General features: G+C 37.2%; 1 non-coding gene across 1 annotated transcript; it reads right to left on the bottom strand.

The window, feature by feature from the left end:
• Positions 1–1,111: 1,111 nt before the first annotated feature.
• On the bottom strand, positions 1,112–1,221 carry LOC131150019 (small nucleolar RNA R71). The gene has a single exon (XR_009135406.1). It is a non-coding gene; the product is annotated as a small nucleolar RNA R71 (small nucleolar RNA).
• Positions 1,222–9,350: the final 8,129 nt, after the last annotated feature.

Genomic DNA, 9,350 nt, shown 5'->3' with positions numbered 1-9,350 from the left:
GCAAATTTACTCGAGTTTAATAATAAAATTTCATCTTATTAATGCCTTGATTGGATTAACAAGAAGAGGAGTAAGGCCTAGGGAAATAGTAAACGATGGAAGCAAGCAGACATTGAACCCATAACCCGAGTATTTGGTAAATTGTTTCAGTTACTCTGTTTAATTTGATTGCGTTAGTAGGTTTACATTTTTGGAAAATTGATAAAATTTCAGTCTCATTTTGATAGTTTACTCAATCATCTCTCATTTTGTTTCTTATTTTCAAAATCATAAAAGACAAAAAAAAAAAAAAAACTTTTGAACCACATTTTGCAGCAACAGGATTTCACTAACCTTTCATAAATACTTTGATACTCAGTGGTCCCTATGGAATATGATCCTGGACTCATCCTTGATACAACTTGACACTTCTGCACTTAGAAGCATAACTCAGAACGAGTCGAGTTTTTGGTGCCGTTGCCGGGGATCAATTGGTGTCATCAAAGTGTTTCTCAAATTTCATAGAGGTGTTATAGAGCTATGAACGTCTTCACAGCTTGGGTGATATCTACTTCCTCTCCTTTGACCTGTTTGCTTTTATTGCGTTTATACTGAGTTTGTATGACTAGTTGGGCTAGAGATAACACATTTAGACTAGTCAGGACAAACTCATCCATCTCATCATCAAGTGAACCTGTTTCACTTGAATGACTTGAATCACCATCTGATACACGTAGCATCATGGCTGAGAATGAACCTCATGATATGGAGAACCCTAATAGGACACTCAGAGAATATTTGCAACCTGTTAGGACCAGTACCTCATCCTGCATTATTCTACCTTTGAATGCAAATGCTTTTAATTTTAAACCTACGATGATTCCATTATTACCTCCTTTTCATGGCCTTGAATTTGAAAACCCATATTTGCATATTAAAGAGTTTGAAGAAGTTTGTGCCACATTCATGGATAGAACATGCACTAAGGAGGTAATAAGACCGAAATAGTTTCCCTTTTCTTTAAAAGACAAGGCATAAACCTGGTTTTATTCCTTAAGGCCAAGATCCATTTGGACTTGGCAAGAAATGCAAACTGAGTTTTTAAAGAAATTTTTTCCCTTGCAAAGAACTAATACTTTGAAAAGACATATCATGAATTTTTGCCAAAATGATGTGGAAACATTTTATCAGTGTTGGGAATGTTTCAAAGACCTCTTAAATGCATGTCCTCACCATGGGTATGAAAATTGGAGGGTCATCAGTTTTTTCTATGAGGGGTTGAAACCAAAGATGAGGCAATTTGTGGAAATAATGTGTAATGGTGAGTTTTTCAATAAAGAACCTGAAGAAGCTTTTGACTATTTTGATTATTTGGCTGAAAACACCCAATCTTGGGTTGTCTCTGATGTGTATGATATATTTGAAAAGCAAAAATGTATTAGTGGGGGTGGTAAGTATCAATTGGAAGAAGTTGATGATTTGAATGCTAGACTTGCATTGATTTCCAAAAGGTTAGATTCCATTGAACTTAAGGAGGTAAATGAAATGCATATTTTACCATTATCTTCTAAAAAATGCAGCATATGTGAGGATCTAGGACATGCGACTAATGCATGTCCAACTATTCCTGCACTTAAGGAAATTTTGCTTGATCAGTTTAACCCGATGTATATGGTTTCTGAGATTTCTTATGAACCTTATTCTAATACTTACAATGCAGGTTGTAGAAGTCATTCAAATTTCAGTTGGACGAATGACCAAGTGGAGCCATCTCCCCAGGAACAAAGTCAATACATTCCTTATGCAGCATCTGGCCAAGACTCGGGACCCTCTTACTTTGCAAATTAATGCAAAGAAGGGAAATGGAAGATTCCATGTAGCAGCTAACTGTTAGCTTGCAACAGTTCATGGCAAGAAAAAATGTGATCAACTCTGAAACTTCTCAAGTCATCAACGAGATAAGCACCGATTTGACTAGGCTGAACACATTATTGAATGCTTTGGAGATAGATGAATCCCAATTTCAAGCCCAGACAAATACTCAAGTGTAGATTGCAATCATGGAACCGTCATTCTATATTGAAGCAAATGTCAATGATTGCAATGCCGAAGCAAATCTCAGCTATGGTAAGGTGACCGGTGCACTAGATGAAGAAGTTGAGCAGAATGGTGAGAGTTTAACCTTCAACGAACCAGGTACAAATTTTAATGTTAATGCTTCTGAAGAACCAAAGGTAATTGTCCCGAAAACTTTTCCTCAAAGGTCGGTTCTTAAAGAAGTATATTTCCTAGAAACTATACTGGATAAGGATCCTTTCTTGTTAAAACAAGAAAGACAATTTGAAAATGTGTTGTCTAATATTGTGGAAAGTATTGATTTATTCATAGATAACTTCTATGCAGATAACAAAGCTGATGCATTATGGCAACTCAAATTTGGAGATTCGCTAGTTCAATTTATAAATCTACACCCACCGAACGAAATTCCTCCTGAGCCACCTCTAGACACACTATGATATTTTGCTTTCCCTTGTTTTCATTTTGTTTCACTATGTCTTATTTTTAGTTTATTGATAGGTACAATTTCTTTTAGTTTAGTTTTCCTTTTCCATTATTTCTTCATCCAGGTACGCCCCACTTTTCCCGTGCACAGTTTTTCTATTTCCCTTATGCTTTCACATTGAGGACAATGTTCCATTTTAGTTAGGGGGTGAGCATTTGCATGTGACACTATGAACGTGTACGTACTGGGTTTATATTAAAACAAAAAAAAAATCATCAAAAATCAAAAATAAGGAAAGAAAGAAAGGAAGCGTAGTGAGGAATTACATTGAATTATGCTATGCTTAACATTGACTCGTACCCTTCACATAACTGCATATAACCTAAGAACTACACACTTAGTCATTTATGCGTAGTTTCTCTTTATATGATTTTATGACTCCATGAATAATTGATTGGTAGTATATTCGTGTTAATTTGGCTATATCATTTTCTGTATTTACATGACATCTCATGAGGTTGAATACAGACTCATGTGATTCATTGCAATTAGGGTTTCCTGTGAGTATTGAGAGAATACCCGTGGCGACTATGACACCTTGTGAGATATCCTTGAGTTATGTATTGTCCTTTTGAGCATTAATATCAAACCAGAGTTCATGGAACTCAATTCTTTTTTTTTTCTAGATGATTCCTTGTACACTAGTCTTTGTTTTTGATTTGCTAGCCTAGAGGTGACTTCTAGTTGGGAGATAGAAACCTAGGTCTTGTAGCCTACTCAAGATGTGAAAATTGGGCCACCCCTAGAGACAGACTTAATTCATGGACCACTATTCGAACTCAATTCCCGTTGATGGTATGAAGATAACAAACGAAGTGTAATGATTGTCTTAATTGTTCAAGAAATGACAGAAAATAAAGAACGAGCAAAAGAAATGATAAGAAATAAAAATACGCGTGAAATGAAATGTTAATGTCTACTCCACAAAAATATCACAAAAAGTCAAGGACATAACACATGCTCTCTACATACGAAGATTCTTCAACCAGTTAATGCCTCAGTTGTATTCACGAAAATTTTGTGAATAAGTTGATTTAGGGTGGTCTCGGTTGGATGTGGCGAGTAGGTGAGAAGATGCTAGGGTGAAGGACCCGACACCTCATAAATAGGTTAGATCCTTTTCAGACTAGTCCACTCCATATACTTATTGTTTGTTCCTTTTAATATGTGGGATGTTTGATTGCGACACTCCTCCTCACATATGATGAGTGAACACATTCCTTTTGAGTGTTTTTGTGGGTATACTAGTTAGGCCGAGTCAAAGCGACCGTTCTGTAGGTGTTTACTAGTATCCTAAGTGTGCTGGATCACACACATCACACAAACCTAGAGAGTTTACTTGTTTATACTCGGACTTATATGACTGCATTAACTCTAAATGTGCCACCGATTAACTTCATGTGAGTATGTTGCTCTTAAATGACATATAAACGATGAAACTTGCATGAGTGACATGCTTTTGAGTTGTGTGTACTGAATATGATCAAGCTTGTGTGAAATTCAGTGGTATTCTCGTATATGAAATGGTATGCTTGTGTTGCATGAGCATCAATTTCATGTTCATCAGAGTTTGTAGTTGTAGGCACTACCCTGAAATTCATTCACTTCATTTGCTAGAAACTAGCAAAACGTTAGTTGGGGAGTGTGATTACGCATCAAAACTGTGTAATTGGGCACTTTGATACGGTCTTTACGGCTTATACTTTTAGTTAAGTGTCCAAATTTGTCCAATATTTTAATAAAGTGCCAAAATTATCATTCTTGAGTTTTATTATGCAATTTACGAGTTTTTGATAATTCTTCTTATCGCAGGAAAAGTCCTAGGAACCAAAACTGACACCTGGTCGTATTTCATGCATAACGTTTCCGTCCAAACTCCGATCGAGGCGATCCAAATTTCTAGAAAAAGAGGAAAGGATTATCTACAATATTTGTGTTTTGAGTTTTGTGAGAAACTAGCTTTAGAAGGGTCAAATATTGCGGTGAACAGAGAGCAAAAATGTGACCCAGCCATGCAAGCCGGGTCGAGTCAAGTTGTCAGGTCAGGTTGGCTAAATTGGGTCTAGGGCTTCCCCTAATCTCTTTTAAATTCTTCTTCTTCTCTCCCTTCTTTCCTAGACAGCCCTGTGCATTGCTTTCCTTCTTCACCTTCTTCATCTCTTCTTCTTCTTCTTCTCCTTCTCCTTCTCTTTACCTTGCTTCATTCTCATCCTGTCTCTCTTTGTTTCCATTTTTTTTTTCTTTCCCTAAGCCCAGCACCTCCACAGCCTCCCCTCTGCAACCCCTTTGCTGCAACTCCTGTTCCGGTGACTCCAGCATAGCACCAGCTCGAGAGCCACACACAGCAGCTTCTCGGCAAGCCCTATTGCAGCAATCCGAGCCCTCCTTTGCCCCAGCATCCCGAGCGCTGCAGCAGCAACCAGCCAGCCTCGGAACCTACCTATTCAGCAGCAATCCGGCCGCTATTTCAGCCATCTGAGCAGCTCCACACAGCAACCCGAGCCTCTACAGTGGTCCACAACTCATGGCCAGCCTCCACAGCTCCATGGATCTCTCTCTCTCTCTCTCTCTCTCTCTCTCTCTCTCTCTCTCTCTCTCTCTCTCTCCCTCTCCTCATATCTCTTTCTTCTTCTTTATTTTTATTTTATGTTAAATGTTATTTCTTTTTAAACCATTGAAATTTTATTAAAGACTTGGTTCCCTTATTCTTCTTTATTTATTTATTTATTATTTATTTAGATGCTCATTTAAGTGTAGTTTTTCTTTAGTATTTAATTTTATTTAACTTATGTATTTAATTAAATGAAGCTTGGGTTAGTTAGGATTGGTTCGATTAAAGTTCGTATTTTTCTCACGTTTCGGTATCTTCAAGTGTTAGGTTTGTTTTATTTTGATGTCTTTCGTTTTATTGATGCAATGAGCCACCATGGAATTAATTTGACTCGAAAAATTGGTATTGTAAGCATAATTGGCTAAGTTCGATAACTTGGATTGTGGATCAAAGTCGTTTCCTTTCCATGGTTTGTTAGTTTCCCAAAAATATTATTGCTAACCTTTTATTTGGTTGAAACCAAAAATTTAAGGTATCGTTGATAAATCGCTGGCTCTTATTTCTTGTTTTGTTGTTGACATTGGGCACATCAAAACCTTGATTTAATCTAGGATTTTCATCAATTAATTTACACGACATTCGGTTGATGCTTAATGAGAGTTTATATTTTCTTTCGTTTGGATGTGGCAAATTTACTCGAGTTTAATAATAAAATTTCATCTTATTAATGCCTTGATTGGATTAACAAGAAGATGAGTAAGGCCTAGGGAATTAGTAAACGATGGAAGCAAGTAGACATTGAACCCGTAACCCGAGTATTTGGTAAATTGTTTCAGTTAATCTGTTTAATTTGATTGCCTTAGTAGGTTTACATTTTTGGAAAATTGATAAAATTTCAGTCTCATTTTGATAGTTTACTCAAGCATCACTTATTTTGTTTCTTATTTTCAAAATCATAAAAGATAAAAAAAAAAAAAAAAAACTTTTGAACCAAATTTTGTAACAACAGGATTTCACTAACCTTTCATAAATACTTTGATACTCAGTGGTCCCTGTGGAATACGATCCTGGACTCATCCTTGATACAACTTGACACTTCTGCGCTTGGAAGCATAACTCAGAATGAGTCAAGGGACAAAACCTTCGTATAACATCCTTGAGACTTTACCAACTTAGGATAAAGTCCATCATAAACCCATTAGATGCAAGCGCTTCATCTCTCCAACTAAAAGATACACTCCCATACCTCTGCAACTACAAAAGTGCTCTCTAACCACCATTTAGCTTCTTAAAGAGAAAATTCCATTCCAAACCTTTTTATTCATAGGACTAAAGCAATTTTCCTCAAAATCCAACCTTAAAAAAAAAATATATATTGCTTACCTCCTTTACAATAACTACAAATTGGACAAACTCACTATTCAAAATCTCCAACTCCAAAATCAGATTCATATGTTTCCTCAAACCAGCCACATGATGGAGTTGCAAAAGGCTACAATCCCAAGAACAGGACAATCTCACCATTATTAATCTCCAATTCCTAATCTACATATTCCTGGAAAAACAAATGACACCAACTTTGGATACTTTGAGGCATCTTTAATCATAAAGATAGTAAAGGTGTGCATTCTTCAACTATTAAAGCCATGTCAACTTGGTTGAAGGTGGAACAATGGTAGTGAGGGTCCCATTTATCAGTTACTATGATGTTGATTGGCTTCATGGATTTATGCTAAAATGCTCTTGTAATGGTTAAGTTCTAATCCTAACTTTGAAAGTTTTGCTCGTAACCCACACTTAAGCTAGTAGGGTCCTTAGTCATCACCCATCACATGTTATCGATGGGAAAGCATTCAATCTTAACCTCTGTATATGTATATATATTTATGTGTGTGTATATATATGTGTATATATGTATGTATGTATCTATGGATGTATGTATGTGTGTGTATATATATTTAAAGAGATCATAGTGTTTCAAAGCTTACTTATATCTTCTTTTTGTTTGTTTTCTACCATATATATATTTTAGACATAAATTGACATAGTTGATTGGGCCTTTCATTCGACTGCCTAGTCCCTTCACCAAAAAGGGTTTAAAAAATCACTCACTCGCCAGTCGCCACTTAAAAAAATCACTAGAGCCTCTAATTACACAAACAGCTTCTTTCGAGCCTCAACCCTCTGCTCGGCTCTAGCGAGCCTTCTGACCTTCACAAGAACTCCTCGAAAGCCGTAATAACCTCTCGCATCCCTCCTTCATCCTCTTTTCCTTATAGCTCGTTACTCTGTTATCCTCTCACAAACGAATGATCATCTCTTTAGTGTCTTTGTACTTTTTCTCCAAGCCTTCCAATTGATCTTCAAGTAAGGGTTTACTATGCACCAGCTCTCCATTCTGCCATTCGATTGTATATGCTCTTCTGGTGAAGTTCACTCGCAAATGGAGAGCAGAATGGAGAGCTGGCACTTAGTAAACCCTTGCTTGAAGATCCATTGGAAGACTTGGAGAAAAAGTACAAAGATGCTAAAAAGACGATCATTTTTTTGTGAGAGGGTAACAGTGTAACGAGCCATAAGGAAAAAAGGATGAAGGAGGGATGCAAGAGGTTATTGTGGCCTTCAAGGAGTTTTCATGAAATTGAGAAGGAGGTTGTTGCTTATGTGAAGATTAAGCTGAATGATTTGGAGTTCTCGCGAAGATAAAAGCCGAGGCGAGGGTTGAGGCTTGGAAGAAGTGGTTTGTGGAATTAGAGGCTAGGGTGATTTCTTCCTAGAAGAGAATATGACTTTGTTGATGAGGTTCAAGGTTAGTTTAATTGCATTTTAACTTTCTTTTGGTAATATTTTCTTGATGGATAGTATTATGATAGATGAATTGTGTACTGAACTACTAGAGTACATGCTTGTGTCAAACGCCAACTGCATGACTAATGCCGCATATCGTGAATTGCATGTTGGTAACGGACTTAGGTTGCAGCATGCTTGAAATGTTTTATTTTGTGAAAACAATCATGTTTTTGGTACAAGTTGTACGAAAAAATGTCCAATTTACAAACAGCATGTTGCTGGAATATTGTTCAAATTTTTCCAAAAAAAAATCACGTACAAAGATTGTTGACCTTATTTGTCAACCCTATATTTTTGCTTGTCGTATTTGTCATCATCAAAAAGGGGAAGATTGTTGACCTTATTGGTCACGTCCATTTTTGATTATGACAAATACTCATTGTATCTAATGAGTGTTTGAGGTTTTGTGCAGGAACTAAGGGTGATAAGATCAAGATGTGCATAAAGCAAGAAAAACTTGAAGACCAATTTATAATTCAGCATTGTAATATATTTATATTGGTCTGTAATAGTAAGTAGGCATTTGGTTTGTAAAAAGGTCACACACACATCACATGTATGATTTACTACGTAAGCTCAAACCAAACCATGAATGAGAAAGGACCTTAAAAAGACGCTAGGGTGTACCCTTCGGTCGACCGACACCGGACTTTTTTAGTGTCTTCAAATTGGAGCCAAAGTGCCCCTAGGACACACACACTTTCACATATATTTGTTAAGCACTTGAATAGGACTTGTTTGTTTTAAATACGAGACCAAAATGCACACACAATGCACTTTCGGTCGACCAGCCAAGCCAGTTCATTTGGGCTTGGTCGACCAAAACTCCCTTCGGTCAAAGTTTGACCACTCGGTCGACCAGCCAAGGTAGTTCAAAAGGCCCTGGTCGATCGAAACTCCCTGGGGTCAAAAGTTTGACCACCTGGTCGACCGAACCAGGTAGTTCAAAAGGCCCTGGTCGACCGAAACCCTCCAGGGTCAACAGTTGACCATCTGGTCGATCGAGAACATTTGTTCTCCAACTACCTAGTCGACCAAAGGGTCCTCGGGAGAATTCCTAGCAGTCTGGTCAACTGAACCAGGCAGTTCAAAATGCCCTGGTCGACCAAAACTCAGAAAATTGGGAAATCGCCCTCTCATGGTCTACCAAGACCTCAGTTCATTATTTCCCTAGTCGATCGGACCATTTGAAACTTGGTCGACTGAAACATTTCTAGTCGACCGGACCTCTCGAGTTGTCCTGATTTTTTACCATAGTTAATATGTTTTAAATAGGGTTAAAATGCTTTAAACATCATTAACTTTTCTAATAATACCCAATAGGTCCCTAACGGTCATATTTTCTCCCATGTCTATATATATGAGATCATTTGAGAAAATTAGTGGTGATTGACCACTTTGATTAGG

Source organism: Malania oleifera, chromosome 2 (genome assembly GCF_029873635.1).
Source record: "Malania oleifera isolate guangnan ecotype guangnan chromosome 2, ASM2987363v1, whole genome shotgun sequence".
Taxonomy (NCBI): Eukaryota; Viridiplantae; Streptophyta; class Magnoliopsida; order Santalales; family Ximeniaceae; genus Malania; species Malania oleifera.
The sequence above is the reverse complement of the archived record's forward strand: the minus strand, read 5'-3'. Positions and strand labels throughout refer to the sequence as shown.